Below are 22,662 nucleotides of genomic sequence, written 5' to 3'. Positions count from 1 at the left end.
TTTTTACCCATCCAACTGTGCAGGCATCAATGCCGCAGTCACTTAATTTATTGATGAGGATGGGGTGAGAGACAGTGTCAAAGGCCTTCTTAAAGTCTAGAAAGACTATGTCCACAGTGACACCATCATCCAAGGATTTAGTTACTTGTTTTTAAAAGGCAATCAGGTTGGTCTGGCAGGACCTGCCTTTGGTGAAGCCATGCTGATTGCCCCTGAGCATGATCTCCCCTGCAGGCCCCCCACAGATGTGCTCTTTGACGATTCTCTCCAAGATCTTCCCGAGCACTGAGGTGAGGCTTACAGGCCTATAGTTACTTGGGTCCTCCTTCCTCCCTTTCTTGAAAATGGGGACCACATTAGCCAGTTTCCGATCCCTCGGCACCTGGCCAGATGACCATGAATGCTCATACAGCCGGGCCAAAGGCTCTGTGATGACCCCTGCCAGCTCCCTCAACACCCTTGGGTGGAGGGCATCTGGACCTGCAGATTTAAAAATGTCTAGCCCTTCCAGAAGATCCCTAAATAAATCTGCACTAACTGAAGGCTTGATAGAACTATCCCCAAGATTGTCCCTACCTCTGGTAGGTGGGATATCCTGGTCCCTGTTCAGGAAAACAGAGGCAAAGAAACTGTTAAAAATATCAGCTTGTTAAGAAGCCTACCTTGCAAAATTGCTGCTAGTTACCCTGTTTCCAGGAAAGTTTCCCTTTACTTTTACAACTAAAATCTCCATTTTCCCCTCTTCATACTATAACTACATCCCAGCATTTTTTGAGATATTGGTACTACTTATGGACAATGAATATTTGGAAATTATGGAATATCTGGATGGTAAACCAGTAGATTATGTTAAAATAGATGAAGTTGTGGTCCAAAATAGAAGAAACATGGATATTAAGAGACTAGGGAAGGATCTGTGCTATTGGGACAGAGTTGATTGAGTGGCCATTCTATTGAGCAGGAGAGTTTATGAACACTGGAATGCAAGCAAATGAAAAGAAAGGGGAGAGTTGTTATAGAGAAAGAGGAAATGTCACCCTCCCTTTCATTGCCATTTTCATTCTTTCTTGGCTTTTTCAGCATCCGTCAGTAATAGCTCATGTGCAAAATATGACAAAAAGCAGCAACTAAAGCATTTCATTTCCTGTAGGTAATAAATCAGTCTCTTCTTTAGTGACTGAAATGAATGAATATGCACTCTGGCAAGTACTGACAGGACAGCTACAAAAACAAAGCCTTTGTGATTTGTACTTTGAATGTACAACTGGTAAAAGAAAACTCTACAAAACCTAGAGAAACACAAATCCCAAATGCTACTGGATCAGTTAAAACTATCATTTTATCTACCATGTAGCAAATCAAACAGCCTTGCTAGTGGATGTTCAGAAAAGTTCAATGAATGTCTAAAAGTTTATTATATTTCTTTTATTGTCTGATGACACGTATTTCCATTTCTAGGATATAGGATAAGAACCCAGTCTCACTTCTCATGATGTGGTAGGGAATCAGGAGCTTTGTGTGCTCTTGAATTCAGTCAATTTATGTATTTCTTCAGAAACCAAATTTTGTACACGAAAACACTGATTAAAAAAAACAAAAAAAAACCCCTTTTCACATTTATTGACAGAGTGCAGGGTATTTTGCCCTCCAGGGTTCTGTTGGAAGTGACTGGTTATGTAAAAGTTTTACATGTTGCCTACATAAACCCCATTTTGTATCATTTGATAAAGTATTAGGTCCAAATTTTCAAATGGACATGTTTTAGCATGTCTTCCTTAGGTTAACAAATTCTTGGCACATATGTGGTTGAATGTGAATATATGGCCAGTGTGGGGGCACTTCATGTCTAAAATGGACATGTGCCACTTTAGACATTCATTCAGAGGCAGTATGATACAGGGGGTTCACCTATGGTGCAGAATTCAGGTGCTTCTGGTTCTGACATAAATTTGCTGGGCAGCCTCTGACAAATCACTTAATGTCACTGCCTCATACTCTCCATCTGTAAAGTAGGTACAAGAGTGCTTACAATTTCCCACTTCAGGAGTTGTTTTGAGGATTAACAAACATCTGAAAGATGCTTTGTAAATTTAAAGTGTTGTAGTATGGGTAGGTATATCTGTTTGTCTGGATAAAAATTTAGGGCATACCTTTGGACTTCTAGAAAGCATAAACTCCAAAAGTCAGGGCAAATATACAGACATATAGAAAGGAATAAGCCTAAACAATATTCCAGAGATTAAATTTTTATTACCCAGACCTTGAGAAATCTGTTATGAATATAATATACGCCTTATACCAGGGTGGGCAAAATGTGGCCCATGGGTCGGATGTGGCCCGCCAGGCCATTCTATACAGCCTGCGGGGCCCCTAAAAAATTTAGAAAATTAATATTTATCTGCCCCTGGCTGCCTGTCATGCAGCCCTCAATGGCTTGCCAAAACTCAGTAAGAGGCCCTCCACCCGAAATAATTGCCCGCCCCTGCCTTACACATACAAATACTTCTGTTGACTCTGAGAGGTGTGTTCATATGGGGAAGTATCAATTTTTAATTTGTGAATTAAAATTATAGACTCAGATGCACAACATTTAAGGCCAAAAGAGACCATTAGACCATCTAATCTGACCTCCCCAGGAGCACAGGTCATTAAATTTACTCTGTGTTACCCAAGCAACCCCTGTATTGCACCCAATATCTTGTTTTACTTAGGGCTATGGCAATTGATTGAAAAAGGACATGCCCTTTGAGAAGATACAGAGCCTTAAGATACTGGCAAGGTTATGAAAAAAAAAGGTTAAGCAATGATGCCAAAAGATTAATTTGAGAGATAGAAGATCAAGGAGACAAAGCCCATTCTTTAACTGCATTTCACTGCCCTGGCAACCCAAAGCTCCTCTTGCAGCAAGGTGCTTTACATAATTATCACACACACACACACACACACACACACACACACGTATACACATTCTGGTCTTACCAAGACTGTCAATAAGGCTTCCTCTGCAAAAGTCCTTATACGTGTGCATTGGCTTATACACTACATTAAGTACTCCTGATAAGAAATGGTTAACAAAAAATGACTTGGCCAAAGACAGACAAATGCTACCTGTTACCTGAAAGCTTTTGTAGGCCAAGAAATAAGGTTTTAAAAATATGCATTAGCTAACAGGATTTTATATTGTTCAATATAAGCAAAGATTTAGTGTTTAAAATATGTTAGCAGGTGGTGATTAGTTATGGAGGTATTCTAGGGCTGATTCTGGAAAGTGAACGCATTTTTAAAGTGCTAAACTGTGTCTACAGTAGATGCAGTCATTTTTAAACACAGCTCTTATTTTGCTTAACTAGTGTTTAAAAATTAGTTAATTAATGTGACAAAAATAACATGTTTAAGACCACTACATTTCCCTAAGATAGGATCTCTGAAGAATGCTTGTGGTAAGGCCTTCTTTACATATAGTATTGCCTGGCATAACAGTTGTGGAATAAACTATACACAGGGTGCGTCTACATGTGTACATTTACTGTGCAGTAATTTAGGTTATTGTGCAGTAACCAAAAATTAATGCACAGTACAGGCACGTGCCTACATGGGCATACATGTACTGTGCAGTTACTGTGGTGACTTATGCTGCCTTGGCATAAATTTGCTACCTGCATGATGCCCAATTAGTTACTGAGTAGTAGTGCATGTGTAGACACCTTACTGCGCAGTAACACTGTGTGTGTGGACTGACTTGGGACTAACTTGATCCCCAATTCAGACCACACACAGCGTTAATCCACTTTAATGTCTGCACATGTAGTTTCATAGTTTCAGGGTCGGAAGGGACCTAATAGATCTTCTAGCCCGACCCCCCGCCAGGGCGGGAGAACAACCCAAAAACACAAACAAAACCACTCACCCTAAAAACAAAAACGGGACTCAAATGAGTCCAGCCAGGTAGGTATCCAGCCTCTTCTTAAAGATCCCCAGGGTAGGGGCCAGCACCACCTCCCTTGGAAGTTGGTTCCAGCTCCTAGCCGCCCTAACTGTGAAGTAGTTTTTTCGGATGTCCAATCTGTACCTCCTCTCCATCAACTTGTGCCCATTACTCCTTGTTATGCAGCGGGGGCTAGGGGAAACAGCGTCTCCCCCCAACCCTTCTGGTTCCCCCTAGTGAGTTTATAGACGGTCACCAGGTCCCCCCTCAGCCTTCTCTTGTGGAGGCTGAATAGGTTCAAGTCCCACAGTCTCTCACTGTAGGGTCTGCCCTGTTGTCCCCGGATCATGCGGGTGGCCCTCCTCTGGACCCTCTCCATGTTGTCCACATCCCTCCTGAAATGGGGCGCACAGAACTGGACACAATACTCCAGCTGCGGCCTGACCAGCGTTGCATAGAGGGGGAGGATCACCTCCCTGGCTCTACTCGAGATGCACCTGTGGATGCACGACAAGGTCCGGTTAGCCCTGCCAACCATGACCTCGCATTGTCGGCCCATGTTCATCTTGGAGTCAATAATGACACCAAGATCCCTTTCCGCCTCCGTGCTCTCAAGTAGGGAGCTCCCCATCGTATAAGTGTGCTGCTGGTTCCTACTACCCAAGTGCAGCACCCTGCACTTGTCCGTATTGAAACGCATCCTGTTCCTGTCTGCCCACCCCTGTAACCTATCCAGATCCTTCTGCAATCTCTCTCTCCCTGCTAGCGTGCTCACCTCCCCCCAAATTTTGGTGTCATCAGCGAATTTAAACAGGTTGCTCTCCACCCCAACATCAAGATCGCTGATGAAGAAATTGAACAGCGCAGGCCCCAGGACCGAGCCCTGGGGGACTCCACTACCCACCTCCCCCCAAGTCGAGTATGATCCATCCACCACCACCCTCTGAGTGCGACCCTTCAGCCAATCTGCAATCCATCTGACTGTGTAGGCATCTATGCCACAGTCGCCTAGTTTATTAATTAGGATGGGGTGAGAGACGGTGTCAAAGGCCTTGCTGAAGTCCAGAAAGACTACATCCACCGCGACACCTGCATCCATGGCCTTTGTGACCTGATCATAAAAGGCAATCAGGTTGGTCTGACATGATCTCCCCCTAATAAATCCATGCTGATTGCCCCTGAGCATCATCTCGGATGCCGGCCCATCACAAATGTGCTCCTTGATGATCTTCTCAAAGAGCTTCCCCAGGATTGAGGTAAGACTGACGGGCCTATAATTGCCCGGGTCCTCCCTTTTCCCTTTTTTGAAGATGGGGACCACATTAGCTACCTTCCAATCGTCTGGCACCTGGCCCAAGCACCACGATCGCTCGTAGAGCCGTGCCAGGGGCCCTGCAATAACCCCAGCCAGCTCCCTCAGCACCCTGGGGTGGAGAGCATCCGGACCCGCTGACTTGAACGCGTCCAGCCCCTCCAGAAGCTCTCTAACCCGGTCCTCCCCAACCTGAGGTCTGAAGGCGATCCCCTCGCGTCCGGCTTCTATCACAGCAGGGAAGTCCCGGTCCCTGCACAAGAAAACGGAGGTGAAGAATTGGTTAAAGAGGTCCGCTTTATCCTCTGACGCAACCACCAGATTGCCCCGCATATCCTGCAGGGGCCCCACATTACCCGGCGCCTTCTTCATCCTCCCAATATATTTGAAAAAGGACTTTTTGTTATCCTTAATCCTGGACGCTAATCCGAGCTCTATCTCCGCCTTGGCCTTCCTAACAGCCCGCCTGCAGGCCCGAGCAGAGGAGGTATACTCCTCTTTGGAGATTACACCCCCCTTCCACCGGGCGTACGCCACCCTTTTGGCAAGCAGGCATTCCCGGACACCCTTGGTGAGCCAGGGGGGCTTTTGGACACTCCTGCCCGCCTTGCTTCTTGTCGGGATGGACACCCCTTGGGCCCCGAGTATCGTTTCCTTAAGGAACGACCACTCCTCTTGGACGCTGAGTTCCTCTGCCCTCAAGGACCCCAGTTCCTCTCCCACTAATCTCCTCATCTCACTGAAGTTGGCCCTCCTGAAGTCTAGGGCCACCACCTTGCTGCGGGCCCTTGACACTCTACGCTGGATGGTGAATTCCAGCACGCGATGATCACTATTGCCCAGGTGGTCAAGAACCTGGAGGCCTCTTACCAGGTCGTCGCCTGCGGCCAGGACCAGGTCCAGCAGAGCATCTCCTCTGGTGGGACTGTGCACCTCCTGAATCAAGTGGAGGTCCTGCAACTCGGCCAAGAACCTCCTGGAGCGGTCCGTCCCGGCTGACTGCTCCTCCCAGCAGATGTCCGGGTAATTAAAATCGCCCATGACAACTACATCCCTTGCTTTTAGTGTCTCCGCAAGCTGGCCTGAAAATTCCCTGTCCAGCTCCTCCTCCTGATTGGGGGGTCTGTAATAGACCCCCACCGTCAAATCCCTCTCGCCTTGCCCCCCCTGGATCTTGACCCAGAGCACTTCAGCTCGTCCTTCCCCTGACCCCATACTGCTGGCAGAGGATGTGTAGTGCTCCTTGACATAAAGTGCCACCCCCCCCCCCTTTTCTGCCTTCTCTATCCCGCCTGTACAGCCTATATAGCCTGTACAGCCTATAGCCTACAGCCTATAGCCTATATGTAGATGCCGGCCTATTTCCACTTACTGCACAGTAAGTTACTGCACAATAAATGTAGTGTTCAGTAAATGCATATGTAAACATGACCACACTGAAGCTGTTCAGGAATAAGACACACTACTCTGAATGAAAAATATCTTTATTCTGGAATAAGTAATCTGCTTAGAAGATGGATGGGCAAACAAGCAAGTTACATCATGATAACATGGGCGAGGTTTTACTGCATATCAGCTGATGTACAGTGAAGGCCTACCCACTTTTACCTTGCAGTTGCTATTTCTTCTGCTGCTAGAATAAAACTACTATTATTTCAGTACAGAGTATCCATATGAGGGAGTTATTCTGAAATATATGAATGATACTAAAATTTATGCCAATTTTCCCCCTGTAGGCAATACCTAAGGTGCTATCTAGACTAGGAAAGAAGCAGGTGGTTGAAAATGTAGGCATTGGCATACAGTTTGTTGGGTATTTTCTTTGTAACATGCTATATTAACATTAACTCATAAAATGGCTGTTGTCCTTGTACCACAAGCCGACTCTGTAGACTTTGTAGAAATTTAAAGTCATAATTCACAGGGAAAAAAATTGGAATAATTACTGCAGATACTATAATTTTTGGGGGGTGGAAAGGTCATGTATTCAGGTTATATCTTAACACATTTGGCTTGTCTTTAAAGTGATTATTTTAAGGAGATTCAGCTATAAAGGTCTGCCAGAGTTGGGGAATTGGGAAATACAAGTATCATGTGGGGTCAGGCAAGGTTACATTAACAGGTCACAGGACTATGAAGAAATAGGAGAATTTGATGGTATCTGAGGACAGTCATGAGAATGCATATACCCATTTACATAAGTCAGTGCCCAGAGAATACTCCTTGCCCCTCCTCCTGACACTGCCTCTTCCTTCCATTGCCCTGGAGGGGAGGACATGAGTCAGGCTTCCAACATGAAAATGTGAGCCGACTCTGAGTCTTCAGAATGCAATCTCTCTGAAAATCTAAGACACAACTACAGCGAAAGTCCCACCCCACAAGACATTCACTCCCACTTCTCCAGGGCAAAGTTTCAGCTGAACTTGAACTTTTGTTTAGGAAAAAATTCCAAAAAATAATTATAAAAGAAAAACAATAAAGGGCCTATCAGAAACAGAACAACATCAAACAAACAGTTTGCCACTCTAAACATCTGGTGCTTGGCAGCATTTGGATGACTTGCTGAGAGAACAAGAAGAGATGTGTTTCTATCTGAAAATCAGTACTAAGCCAAGACCTGCAAAGCACATAACCCCTTTCTTCTTTTTCTCTCCAGAAACACAAAGGGGTGGTTTTGGAACTGGATACAGCTCCTCTGTTAAAACCCACAGACATTGGTGCATCTCCATGAATTTCAGCTATTCTTAACCTGCTGCTCTTGGCCCTGTTTCAACTTTAACTCTTGGTTCAATGGCCCTTTATTCTTGCTGTGATCTCCCACAAAAATCATTTGTTAGCTCTATTTTAAAGAAAAAAATCCACCAAGTATCTCCCTTAGTGTGCAGGCTAGACCCTGCAATCTCTTTTACATCATAGGGAAAGGGACAAATACAGAAAACAGCTTCTAACCTGTGAGGTGGCTCATTATTTAAATATAATATAATTAGGGGAAACTGCCTTATGAAAAATGTAGTTGCAGCTCCTGAGGATGGGAATCAAAGAGGGCATGTCCCTGGCAGCTTTTCATTTGTCTAATGGTTTTCCTTCTAAATATAGGCCGACTTCCAAATGCTGCATGAATGAGAGAGGAGAAAACCAGAATGAAGGAATGGAAAGCAGGAAGAGAAAGCTGGGAATGACATATTAAGATATACCCAACCCTCCTTTAAGTTTCTCCAGAGAAAGGGTGATCTGGCTCTCTAATAAAAAGCCTTGTTCTAGCCCTGATGGACAATTAGCTGAAACACAGTTCCTTAACTTGGTTGTAGTACGGTTTTTTTTTGATCTAAGCAAGCAAGGAAATACTGTGCTATAATGCAGCTGTGTCATGGTGTGTTCAAATGTGACTCTTTTAGTAGCTTTGGCTGGTTGCTTGGCTGTAGTCATTAATGGTGTCACTCCTTTGACTTCAGTGGAATGACTCCAGCAATTAATTTGACCCATTGCATTCACTTTAATAACTCACAGTAGCACTATTATCTTAAAGGAAGGGGGGGGGAGGCATGACTATTATCACTATAAGAGTTAACACCCTCTGTAGGATTTCAGGAACGCACCCTTTATTGTCTGTGTTCTTCCCTCTGGAATCCTTGGCTCTTTACTTAGATTTTTCTTTTCCCACCCTCTCCTTATATTTCTTCGTTAACTATCTCAGCACACCTAGACTTGGAAAGGGAGAAGAGTTTAGATTACAGTGCCAATACTCTGACTGTAGATGCTTCTGGCTTCCAAATTATCTGCTGCTAATGGAGACAAGCCATTTTTTGGCAAACATTTTTACTGAAGTATTCACTGATGTGATTGAAGTGAACAGTATAGAGAAAAATAGGGGCTGGTTTCTCCCTTGTCTTATGATTCCTTTATGCCATGCCGTGGGATCTTAAAAGGAATAGGTCTCTGCTACGAATATGCTTGGCAGAAGGCTATTCTCTGGCTGACAAACCTGGCAAAATGCCCCATCCTGGGTTCTGATCCACAAAGTCAATGGGAAGACTCCCTTTGACTTCACTGCAGTGTGGAGCAGGCAGCAGACACTCTTGGAGCCACAGCATAGGGGAATGCTAGGGGAAGACGAGAAAAGGGGATGTAGGCAGAGAGCCTGATCCTGTCAGCCTATGGCCCCTAGTGGGCAACAGCAATCACAACAAGCATAATTTAGAGCAGACTTTAACACATCAGGACCCTGGCTACTCACAGATTACAGGATGTACAAAGATGGTTTATGACTTAAAGTAACTGCCACTTCCCTTCTCCACTTGTTCTTACACCATATACAGGAAAGAACTGAGTAACAAGCTAGGATATCTGTAGATTTTGCATCTGGAGAAGGCTGAGCATAGGTTCATTTTGTTTGTAGAGTTGCCGGCTGCGTACAGAAGTAGGTTAACCCTAATAGTCCTGCAAATCTGGGCTTTCCATGGTGCTATTTCACACCTGCACTACAGCAAAGAGGGTACCTGCTCAAAACAGAGAGCACAAATTTAAAATCCTACCAAAAAGTGATACATTTAGGCTCAGTTGAAAAAAGCGTGAAAAGTCTGTTTAAAAAGGAAATCACAAGAAGGGAGGCACCTAGGATTCTCTCCAAAGACTTTGCCTTCAAAGTGCAGGACAGTGCATTCATTCTTATTGTAGCAAATAATGCATGTTTAAAAGCACTAGAAACGCTTTGTTTGTCAGACTTTGTTCTACAGAGTTATGCCTTAGAACAGGCTTAATTTCTTGAATTTGGGGAAACCTTGGTGATTAACATGTGGTGGGACAAAGAGGGCTTTCAGTGTTTCCAGGGCACATCAACCATCGTAGGGTGTTTCATAATTTTTGCCCATGGCCACAAGAGTGTTTTTCCCAGTGCTGGGAACCTTTAGAGTTTCTGTGTAGTTAGCTACAGCTTGCCATACTGAAGCTACAGCTAGGGTGTTTGTATGTGCAAGATAAAGTTGCTGCTAATATTGTTGGTAATATTAGCATGCTAGTAGCACCTAAGGGCTTCAGTCAAGGGTTGGGGCCCCATTATGCAAGGCCCTGAACAAATAGATATTAAAAGGACAGGCCCTGCCCAGCAGAGTTTCCAGCCTAGCTCAGGCTATGCAAATTGTATGCCATTCAGGGACTCCACCCATGCCAGGAGATATCTCAAATACGTGGTTTAGCTGGCTTTACAGTTCTTTTGGCCCAGATATTTAAATACGCTCAGTTACCTAACTCCCATTTTTATTGATTTAGAAATTATGCACTTAAAAACCTTTGAAATCCAGCCTGTTTGTGTCTCTGGATTGGCACAAAAATCTCAACCAGGGTGTGGAGGAAAATAATAAAAAGACCCTGTGCTGCGCAAACCATAATGGTCTATCAAACACTAACCTTACAATAAAGATTGTATAAACATTTCTCACCTTTTCCTACCCCACTGAATTACTCCTTAAATTTCTTAGGGATTCTGTGTTATGTTTTCTGTACACAAAGAGGAACTGGCCATTTCCATTTTAAGTAGTTTATTTTAAATTAAGAGAAAAAGCAAGATGGAAGAACTGAAGTAAGGTCTCTCTGACAGAACACAGTGTATGTTTGTCTCCTCTGTAACATCCTGCATCAGACCTGAGCACAAATAGAAGGCAGACTTCTCAAAGCTAAAATATGCCATAGGTAGAGAACAAGATCATAACAGTTCAGACAGTTCTGGAAGCAATAAGTCTCACAAGTCACACCAAAGTCGTTTCTGCAGATAGTATGCTGGCTGGATGATGGAGAGAGAGAGGAGAGATTTGAGAGTTAATCTTAAAACAATCACCACAAGATGGTGAGAGAAGACAATACTTTCCCCCATGTAGAGGGAATGGTCAATGAGTATCCACTCATGTGCCTCCCTTGGGCTAGGGACAGGCATTACACACAAACTGGTTTAAGTGATCAGAAACTGGTTTAAACCTGTACCAGAACATATGTTCAGTGCACATAAACTGGCTTGAAAATGGCTGAAATCGGTTTGAGATAAACCTGGTTGAATGTAGTATCAGACTTAACTGATTTGGGTCAAACTGGTTTATGCAATATCTGTCCCAGACCCCTTGCTGGCTTAAGATAAACCAGACTCCCCCAGCATCTCGGCATGGTCTCTGGGCTGGGCAGGGCTCTCTGCTCCACTGCAGGGCTGGCCCCTCCCCTCCACTCCCTGGATGCAGCTCCAGCAGAGACTTGAAGGCACAGCACCATCTGCCTGGCTTCCTCCTGCTCTCCCCCTCCCCTTGCCACTCCCTGCTAAGCAGGGATCCTCCGTCCCTTCTGTCTTAAACAGACACCTCAGCATTAGCTAGCAGACCACATGCTGGCTATGGTCTGTGCCGTGGCAGACAGCAGTGTCAGTTTAGGACTTTTTGAAGCTAATCAAGAGCTCAGCTGGTAATGTCCCTCTATTCCTTCTTTGTTTAAGAAGAGCTTGAACTAATGAGAGAGGATATTTGTTTTCTGATGGGGTGATAAATGCTGATAACAGAGCTGATAAATGCTCTGTTATCAAGGAAGGGGAGAACCCCCCCAATCCTGCCAGGGCCTGGTCATGCCCCCCTCAGCTCAGCCCTGTAGAAGGGAAGGGAGGGCTGCTCTAGCACTCCCCAGCTTCTAGTCTGAGCCACTGTAGGAATGTGTCTGCATATCTGGGATGTCTGTATGGTTACAAATTGATTTAGCCTAGCCAGGTTAAACTAACCTGCAAAAAGTGAATCAATTCAGGTTCAGGTTTTTTGAACGTCTGTCCCTAGCCTTGCAGATTAAGGTATGCCTATTAAGTTTTAGGTGCCTTGCATTTGCTACATCATTATGACCTTTGCTTTAAACACTAAGGAAAGATTTTATTCTGCTTGTTAACTAGCTAAGTGGACTTAAGTACCTAAGTGCAATTCTATTCTACCATGTTCAAGTCTAGAAAATCCATTAATGTATATACAACTGAGTCACCAAAAAATAGTGTGGAGGAAGCAGGAGGAGGGGGTACCACCCATCTTTTGCATTAACTGTTTTTCATGGTTTTCAGCAGGGACTACAATTGCACTGAGGAGCCTAAGTCTACTTAGGTACCTCATAGGAGGAATAGAATCTGGACCCAAGGGGATAAATCTGTAGTAAAGTAATGGTATACTAAATTTGTAGTGTGGTAGAGACGGGTGAAAAACTGTGACTGAAGCCTTTTTCTTTGAAAAATGCAGATATGAACAGTCAAGAAAACACAGATCTACTGGACATTTTTTAAGCTTAAAAACTGGATGAAATGTTTCATTGTGGGTCAAAAAAACCTTTTAATTCAACCCAAACAATATATTTTTTCTATTTTTGGCTCATCTAGTGAAGCATAGGATCAGGTATTTGCACAGTTCTAACAAGCAGGCAAGGGTTATAATTCTAGTAGGAAAGCTGATTTATAAGGAGCATGTAGAACCTCAGGTAAGCACCAGGGGCTTCTGGGATTTGTCACACATCAGGGTAAAGCTCCACCCTAGCAGTGTACCAATCAGAGGGCCTCCCTTACTCTGCCATTATTTCAAGAATGGGAGCAGTGGGGTGGAATCACCCTTATACTTGTGAGTAGGGTGCATGAAATAACTGTATTAAAAGGAAGCAAAGGTGGACTGATGAGGAGCAGAATGCATCGGAATAAAGTTAAAGGCTGCCTATGTCTTTAAACTATGCCTAGCATTACATAGAATAGTGGCTGGCAACCTTTTGAGGTAGCAGGCTGGTTTGACCTAGTTTGAGCCAGAGGGAGATGGGCAGACAGACGGGCAGGTGCTAGGACCCAGCTTCCACTGCTGCTTTTCCTGGCAGTGGCACAGGAAAGCAACTGCTGCCAAAGTGCCCCAGCACTTCATGCTGCTGAAGCCCCATATGTATAGGCCAGATAAAGTGGCTCTGCAGGCTGGATTCCCTCCGATGGGCTATAGGTTGCTGACCAATGTCAAAAGTCAACCCCAAGACTACAAGAAAGTTAGGTAAATCTCAAAGTGATGCAAAGCGGGGAGACACCAAGAAAAACATTTAAAAACAAAATGCTTCTGAGCTCTGTTTTATAACCTGTGATCCAGGCCTTACATACATAGATTTCTTTTCTTGACTTGTGGAAAAGGCTCATTGGTAGAATAACAGTCTTCATCTACAAGAATTGTGTTTCAGTGGAAAGGTAAAGCACCATTTCACTACTGAAATTGTTTGAATATCTTAATAAAATACATAGAAGCCTTAATGAATTGACCTGAGGCTCAATTAATCCTTCCAGCAGCTTAGGTTGGTAATACTTAGCTAGAAAGAAATCATGTATCCTGACCTTCTACACATTTGACTGTAGACAAAATGCCTAAAGAAATAAAAACCACAGAAACATTTTAGTCTTGCTTCCCCGTGGAGAGAGTTCCTTTTGGCACATCCCCTACCATTTTTAGAAAGAAAACTCTCTCTAGCTACAATCACTGCACGGGTGTCACTACCAAGAGACAGAGCCAAAGAATCCATGGTTTGCATCTGTGTTTATACTTTTGTAAGAGACACATGTGCACTGTATGCAAAAATGATGTCATCTGGCATGGTAAAGCAGCTTTTCTGGAAAAAAAAAGAATTGTTAGATGTTGACACATGTTGCTTATTGACACTCCTACCCAGAAAATGAAGGAGCTAGAATTTTCTCAAGTACTCATTGCCTTTCCCCTTAGTCCATTTAGTAAATCCTCAAATGTACTCAGAGCTCTGCACACCCGACACTACTCAAAGTTTTTGTGACACTTAAAAATAGAGTTATAAAGTCATTGTTTCTATGGAATAAAAAATCATTTATGTGTATTGTATCAATGATGAATTCATTAACCCAGGGATGGCCAACCTGTGACACATGCCACAAGAGGCATGGACAGCCACTGTGTATGGCATGCAGCAGATCAGGGAACGGACAAGCAGTGCAGTAGCAGATAGGACAGGAAGCTGAAAGCAGAGCAGGGGAGAGGGATGGAGTGGCAATTAAGAAGGGTGTGGGACTAATTTGTGGTATGTCTGCCAAATGTTTGGCCTCCATTTCATTAACTAGTTCTACTTGAATCTATTTGTTAAGTAATGGATATCCCAATTTCAAATATGCATGTAGGAGAAGTACCAGAACACAGGTGCCGTTCACTATTTGTGGGGCAAATGAACTTTATATGGGGTCAGAGACTTTTCCTTCAATGAAAAAGTAAGTCCTATATTTTTCATATCAGACAATGTAATCAACCTGTTTCCTGTTGCTGGTTAGAAAGCCTGATACAGGGTCCCTGCTGGAAGTAGCTGGGAGCGGCTTTTTTTATTAAGCAGAGCAGTATAAGATAAAAACATTAATGCAACATTGAAGTTGCTCATTTAAAATAAATATTACTAAAGAGTGGAAAGCTATGGCTCCTACAGAAACATTCTCTTGGCTGTGTTGTACAGTGGAAGTATTTTCCATTGCTGTCTCTTGCTCAATGTATGTGTTTGTTTTCAAAAGTATACCATAAAAATGCAGGTCATATACAAGTGCAAGTCATCACTGTGTGGAAAAGCTTTGAAGCTTTGCAGTTCCCCACTAGAACCTGAGATGTATCATCTTCAAGTTGTAACTACATTGTGTTGTAAATTCAGAGGAAGGTTTATGCCAGGTTTTGACTATTGGTCTGTAGAAGCCTATGTCAGTCCCTGAAATGATCAAGGCTAGTCATGGCTGAGGATTGTCAGGATTTATCCTCTCAGCAGGCTCCCTGGTTCAGTGATTTGCACTCAATAGTCTTATAAAGTAAGACGGAGGGAGGAAGGGAAAAAGAAAGCATTAGATTGTGTGTAATAATGTTAATAATTAAACCATAGAATCATAGATAATTAGGGTTAGAAGGCACGTAGGAGGTTACCTAGTCCAACTCCCTTTTCAAAGCAGAGCCATTCCCAAACATAGCATCCCAGCCAAAGCTTTGTCTAGCCATATCTTAAAAATTTCCAAAGATGGAGATTCTACCTCATCTCTGGGTAACCTGTTCCAGTATTGTACTAACCTCCTAGAGAGAAAATTGTTCCTAATATCTAACCCAAACTTCCCTCACTGCAACTTGAGACCATTGCTCCTTGTTCTGTCATCTGCCACCACTGATAATAGTCTAGCTCCATCCTCTTTGAAACTCCCTTCAGGTAGTTGAAGGCTACTACTAAATCCCCTCTCAGTCTTCTCTTCTCTAGACAAATGATTTAATTTGGCTTGTGTAGCTCTGATCTCATTAAGGTGATTAGGATGAGGAAAGGATACTGATCTTTCTGTAGGAAAAAGCATAAATCTATTTAGATGCTAAAATCAGTCTCTTCATTTTTTATTATTAGCCCTTAATCCAGATCAGGGCCATTTTGAGTAAATGCACGCTACAATAATATAGTTGCCTCTTCCATAATGTAGAGCAGGGGTCAGCAACCCCCGGCATGCGTGCTGATCATGGCACGCAAGGCCATTTTGCTCGGGGCACCGCTGCCAGCCTGGGCTCTAAGCAGCTGCTGCCAGCCATGGAGCCTGGGCTCTCAGCAGGTGGCTGGGAGGCTGCAAGCCCTGCTTCAAGCAGACCAGGCTCTGTGGGCCGGCTGCAGCCGGGAGGCTGCAAACAGCTGCTCCGGGCTCCAGCTTGTGGGCACTCTGGCACCTTCCAAGGTAGGCATTGTGGTTTTTTTGGCATTCCAGCCAAAAAACATTGTCTACCTCTGATGCAGAGTCTCCAGCAGCTGTTTGTCATATTAAGCATAGGTGTATACAATGTTTATGTTCTGTATTTCATGTCATAAAGCAACAAAGTGTCATTAGATTAATAAAATCTTCTTATATCACTTCTAGGCATATTGAGATTTTTTTCTTTCAATTGTCCACAGTTTATTTAATTTGCTATCCTTTAGCTTGCAAATGCACCAAGTTCTGAGGCATCTGCATAAAAAAATGTGGTCATGTTAAGAGTGAGCATTGGTCAAATGTAGATCCACTGCAATGAATGGGAACTTTGTTGTTTATTCCAATGGAACCAGAATTTTTCCCCATATGTTATTCATATAATACAACATTGCATCAGTGATATAAGGTAGAGTATTTTCCAGGGACACCCTAGCTGGCACCAGGGGTTCCATTGGCCATGAGGCTAATGAATAGTGTGCCTACCTTTCATCTTTGTATTCCTGTGAGTGTGATGTCTGTTGTCTTGGAAAAGCCTTCCAGAACCAAAGCAGGTGCTACATGTTAAGGTAAAACATAATGGTTTGCGGCTCAGAGTTGTTATGGATTCCCATCCCCTTGTGGTACAGGCACAGACAGTGACAAGTTATTGGTGCAGGGATACATCTGGCTCAGCAGATGCTGTAAAGTCTGATACTCATAAATTTTGATTTCAACCAGCAAAATCCATAGTGCCTCCCAAGGAGAGTCTGCCTGCCAGGAAGATTGTTGGAGTAGGTTTGAGAATGGTATGCTGAAGCCTGGCTCTGCTTTAATCTTTAGAGATTCCAGTGGAGTTATTCTAGACATAAATGATAAGAGAATCAATCTCTTTCCCCAATTTTGTCTAGCCAGAATCCACCTATTTTGCTCCAGTGGCAAAAAAACCTATGGCCCCCAAACTGACCCACAGTCATGTTGAAATTGCTCCACTTTATCATGAAGGATCCCAGTAGACTACTGCCTTTTTGCTTTGCGGCACATTTTTAATAGGATGACAGTAAGGAAAAATGTAATTATTTTAACGTGCTCCAACATTTGCTATATTATCCTCAAGCTAATATTAATTTGTGCTCTGCCTAATCTGCTAATTAAGTTTTATAACTCTTTAAGAGCTTATTTATGTAGAGAAGACAGAAAAGTATTTGCATGATTAACCTATAGATAGAAGGGAACATCTTTGTCTGCCAGCATCCTTTCTGGCATTAGCCCACTCTCCTGACAGTGCAAGGTAGTTTCATATTAAGATTGGCTGCAGAGTGGGTTCTTTCCCATGCATAGGTGCTGACTCCATGGGTGCTCCAGGGCTTAAGCACCCACCAAAAAATATTAGTGGGTGCTTAGCACCGATGAGCCACATCGGGCATGCCAGTTTAAAATAACACTCTGCCTCTTCTGGACATGCACGGGGCTTGGCACAGGAATGTAAAAAAAAAACCCCCAAAGCACTCAGTGGCAAAAACCAAATTTGGCACCTATGTTCCTATGTTATGCAGTTAGGATCAGGAATATACATTTATTTTGAGTACAAATAAGCAGAAACAGCTTGAGATGGACAGTCCTTCAGACTGAATACTTCTCACTGTGGATATAGAATGGATGATGGCAGTAACAAGGTTCTCCACAATCACATTAGGGTTGCCAGCCCTCCAGGATTGTCCTGGAGTCTTTAGCAATTAGATATAAATCTCCAGGAGACTGCTGAGAGTCACCCAGGTGATAAATGAGAGGGAATTCATTAAAATAAATATTAAATGTTGAATCTAGTTTATGTTGCAGTCCAGTGGGTTTTTAAAATGTAATAGTAACATGCATTTGCCTTCGTGATGTAAAGTCTACACACCATAATCTGTAACTGATATACACAAGTCCACTCCATGACTTTATCTTCTTATTGCTGTTCCCACTTTGGGGCATGGTTCCTACGAGGCTGCATACAGGGCACAGTTCCTGTATTCCCTTTAGTGCAGAGACAAAGGGCCAAATTTCATTCCACATATTAGGCATATGAGTGGACTTAGGTGGCTAAGTGTGATTGTATTACACCCTTCTGGAGTCCCTGAAAAACAGTTAATACAGAAGGTATTAACTTTGTAGCTTTTTTGTAACTCAATCTGAGGGGTAGGATGACTACTACATCCTGAATGAATAGATTTTCAGTGATTTGAGCAAGGTAGAACAGAACTGGACCTCAGTGCCTAAGCCCACTTGGATGCTCAATAGGTAGAATCTGACCTTAAAACTGCAGCAGGAATCTTCAAATTGCTGTAGTTCTCTCACCTCAGGAACACATCTGAGTTTGTCACCATCTGACAAGCACCATCCTGACCCTGAAGACAGTCAAAAGATCTGTAGGAAAACACCAGTGAGGATTTGCAGTTGGGGCAGGTCCACATCAATAGGATTGCCTCCTACACTCCACTTCTCTCTGTTCTCAGTTTATTTTTTCTGTTAATCCTTTCTGCAGGTACTCCATTCACTTGGGTTGGAGCAGCATTCTGTATACTTCTTGGCTACAGGCTGCCGTCATGGACAGGACAATTACTGGAGAATGAATACACTGGGGAATGGATACTCCAAGAAAATCTAAAAGCCTGGTAGGAAACACCATGAATCTGACTATGCTAGGTGCTACTGCTTTTAAGGAACAGAACTAGCATTTTCATACATTGGGGCAGATCTTTCACTGCTATAACTTAGTCTTTGACTTTCGTGGAGGCACAGTTACCCCAGTTAATTACCCAGGTCACTGTATTTTTATATCATGATTATTTTTTCTTATATCAATGGAAAGAATTTTTGGGGGTGATATCTACATACTGTAGTTAGTCCAGGGAAAGATAGCACCCTAAGACATCCTTGCCTCTCACTCTATTGATGCTATGTAATTAGTCCAATAAAAGATACCACTTTATCCTTGCCCCTGACACAATTTTTGGACTATCACGATAACATCACTGTTACACTATCTATATCAGTGGCTTAATTTTGCATGGCTCTGAGCAAAATGTGGAGGTGCTGAGCATCCTCAACCTACACTTAAGAGAACAGGAGTCTATTTTCAGCATCTCTGGAATTACTCAACATCTTGCAGTTTGGAGTCAGAATACCAGACATGTAGAAGGCAAAAGGAATGGGAAAAGAGCCTCTCTGCCAAAGAAAGGATCAGTCCTTACAGCTTGATGTTCACTGATAGGAATAACTTGGAATTGTCAAGGTCACTGCTTGGTTTGGCTATAACCTCAGTTATTGTTTAGAGTTTTTGTTACGAACTCACAGCATAAACCGTACCCTATGTTTTCTTTGCTAGGGCTTGCAATTAGGTGACTAATGATGCTGGAAGGTTAAGTAGATAATAGGATTGTGAAAATCTATTAAAACCTTTTCTTTTCTTTCTTTTCTTTTTTTTTGCTTCTTCTGTAACCATGAAACACAATCTTCCAAAAGCTGCTATTGTGCAACTGCATGGAAAGCCCAAAAGCAGGTATCACATCAAATACAAACAAAAATAAAATCCCAACTGATAAATGAAGCCTGCTTTTTTTTCCCTCCAGTTGCCTGTAATTATAACCATCTGCAATGCTGGATTTCTTCTGCTCAGAGACCCAGCTGAAAAAAAAATCAGCTTTGGAAGTCAAAACAGAGAGCAGAGCCACACCACCAGTTTAGGTAATTTTATGGCTCGTGATGGTATGCTGCATTTTTTTTTTTTTTGAAATTAGGAATCATATAAACAGGTTGAAAGTATTACACAAGGGAGTGACCAAAAAAATTAGCATTTCAATGGAAATATTATTTTCCTACAGTTAAGGTCATAGTTGGGTTAAACTGGGTTCTACTTTCAGTAAGAGCAACCTGACAAAAGCTAAGTTCAAACTGCAGTTGAAAAGACTTTGAAAGTTGATCCAATGTTTGTTATAATAATGCCATTCACCCTCCATAGATGTAGCTCAGGAGAAGTGCTTGCATCTAAATTATCTGGATGCATGCAATAAATACAGTGAATAGCTCATCCATGGTTCCCCCTACTGTTGCTATTCCAACCCCTACTGAAGGTTTCATATCCACTCAATAGAAATAGTCAGGATGAGGCAGCACTGGGGGCCAAATCTGGGCCATGGGCTGAGGGTCCAGCACCCCAGTCAGGTTGATTGTTTAAGAATCTAAAATTCTCTGCTTTGTCTAAAACTAGTAGGCAACCATTGAGCCCTCTGGATCATGTTTGAGAAGTCACCATGGCTCTGGGGGGAGTTCTGTGGGCCATAGCCTCGCATGCTAGATTGGATGCACAAGGTAGCATAGGGCCCAGTCCCAGTGTGTGGAGCTGGAAAAGGGCAGTGCAGGGCCTGGAGGGGAATCTTGGCGCATGGGGATAGGTGGGGGCAGCACAGGGTCCTAGAGCCTGATGCTGGTCTGTGGAGCAGCTCAGGGCCCGATCCAGGCTGTGAACTGGCTCTGTGTCATTCATCTGATCCACAGGGCCAAAACCTTGAGCTCCACTGACCCTGACTATTCTACAGTCCAAAGATATTTATTTAGAACATCCTAATAAAACATGAGGAAGCCCATCTCTAAAATCATTTCCACTACATTGTTTCTAGCTCTTAGAAGTACGAGTTAGAACAAACAAAGCAGAAACTATCAGACTGTTATTTGGGCACATGAAAATGAGCAGGCATCTTTTTTTCACCATTTTACAATGTTTACTAGTTTGCAAATATCGAGTAAGTTTCAGAGGACAAAAACAACAGTTGATAGTTTGTGTTTTGTTTTAATAGTTCCAGCTTACCATGTGATTTATCTTTGGACACTATAGTTCAGATTCCCTTTGGACTGAGAGAAGGGACTGTTAAGTATTTGGTGACAGATTCTATTCCACCTATTACGAGCATAAGTGGACTTAGGTAGGTGCCTAGAATTATTCTATTCAATTCCACCCTATTTCAATCCCTGAAAAACAATGCAAAAATGTAAATGCTGGTTTTTGGTTTTTTTGTAACCCAGTCTTAAAGGAAAGTTGATGGTGAATTACAAAAATAGATGCATTGCTAGATTTTCAGGGACTTGAACAGGGTGGAATAGAATTGCATGTGGGCGCCTAAACTCATTTAATGCCTAAGTGGAATCTGGCCCGTGGTAACAGCTCTCTGATTTATATAGTGCTTCTGTACTGGCCCCAGAATAAACTAAAGCAACCTATGGGCTATTCTAATTTATGCCAGCCAGCAACAAACCATAAGGAAAAGCACTGTGAAATACTTTGGCCAAGCCTTTTCCCTGTCTCCTACCTTGTTGTACTGGGTATTAGGGCAGGGAGGTGATGAGAAGGCTGCTGCCACTATGCCCAGTTAGAGCTCTCCAACACCTCCGCTGGAACAAAAGAATCTGGATCATTATCTGAAATATATTTTGAATGCTTATTCATGTTCGTTATTTAAATTGAAGCAATGACTAGCAGCCCCTATCAAGGGGCAGGACTGCATTGCGCTTGGTATTGTATGAACAACAGTAAATAACCATGCATATTCTAAAATAGTCTGATATAATACTCAAAGCACTGGAAAATGCTTTTACCTTTGACTGAAACAGAAATTAAAATAGGGTGTGGATAAGACCAGTAGTCCTGCTGCCATCAGTAAATAAGTATTAACAAAGGATTTGTGTTGTTGAGCAAATATTTTGGACTTACACCTCCGTGGGCTTTCAGAGAGCTGAGTGAAGTGTTGTCTGTGAATGGTCAACTGGAGAAAGTCTAGTTTTGGTTCGCCTTAGCGGGAGATCCAGGGGAGGGTGGGGCGGGGGGGTGTTGCCTATGCAGTGAGATTTCTGTAAGCACAGCTCCAGAACTCAGGGGATGAACACAGCCCCTGCTCACCCCCTACTTTTTTCTTGTCATCAAATTCAGTGGGGCATGGAGGGCAAGGGGCATTGGTGTTTGCCCCTGGGTTCTGGAGACATACCAACACAGACTCTGGCAGCCAGTGAGCTTTCTAGGAGCCCTCTGAATCTGTCTATGGTCAGCCTGAAAATATTAATGAATTTGGGTCAGATCTGTTGTATAGTTTCAGCTGGAAAAAAAGACACTGAGCTGTCTCTTCAAAACTGCTGCAGGCAGAGAACCTCTTTCACCAGTAATTCAGGAGTGAAAACACTCATCTAGAATGTGGGAGACCAATGTTTAACACCCTTCTCTGCCTAAGGAGATTATAACCCACACTTCCCACCTCTTAGGAAAGTGTCATAGACACCAGGCTGTAGGATATTCTGGGAGTGTTCTCCCATTGTCATTGTTCCACTTGTTCAAATAAATAAGCATTCACTGGAGCAGGAACTATAACTCACATCTCCCACTCCCTCAGGGGAATTTTCTAACACCATGTCAGGAAGTCATTCTCACTCTCATCTCCCGTGACTATTCAAGTATTTTAGAAAAGTAGAATAGACTCCACAAGAGGAGACCCAGGGAAGCCCATCTCAGAAGAACCTATGAGTTAGTGGTTAGGATGCTCACCAAAGACATCTTGTTCAAAGTCACACCCTGAGTCAGTCAGAGTGAGTCTGAATTATGGTCTTCCACCTCTCCCAGGAGCACTGTAATCACACAGCTATAAGGAGGGGGTCTCCCTCAGTCTCTTTCTGGTGGAGCTCCATTTTGTAGAAAAG

This window comes from Alligator sinensis, unplaced genomic scaffold, assembly GCF_000455745.1.
Source record: "Alligator sinensis unplaced genomic scaffold, ASM45574v1 scaffold313_1, whole genome shotgun sequence".
Taxonomy (NCBI): Eukaryota; Metazoa; Chordata; order Crocodylia; family Alligatoridae; genus Alligator; species Alligator sinensis.
Note: the sequence above shows the minus strand (reverse complement) of the source record.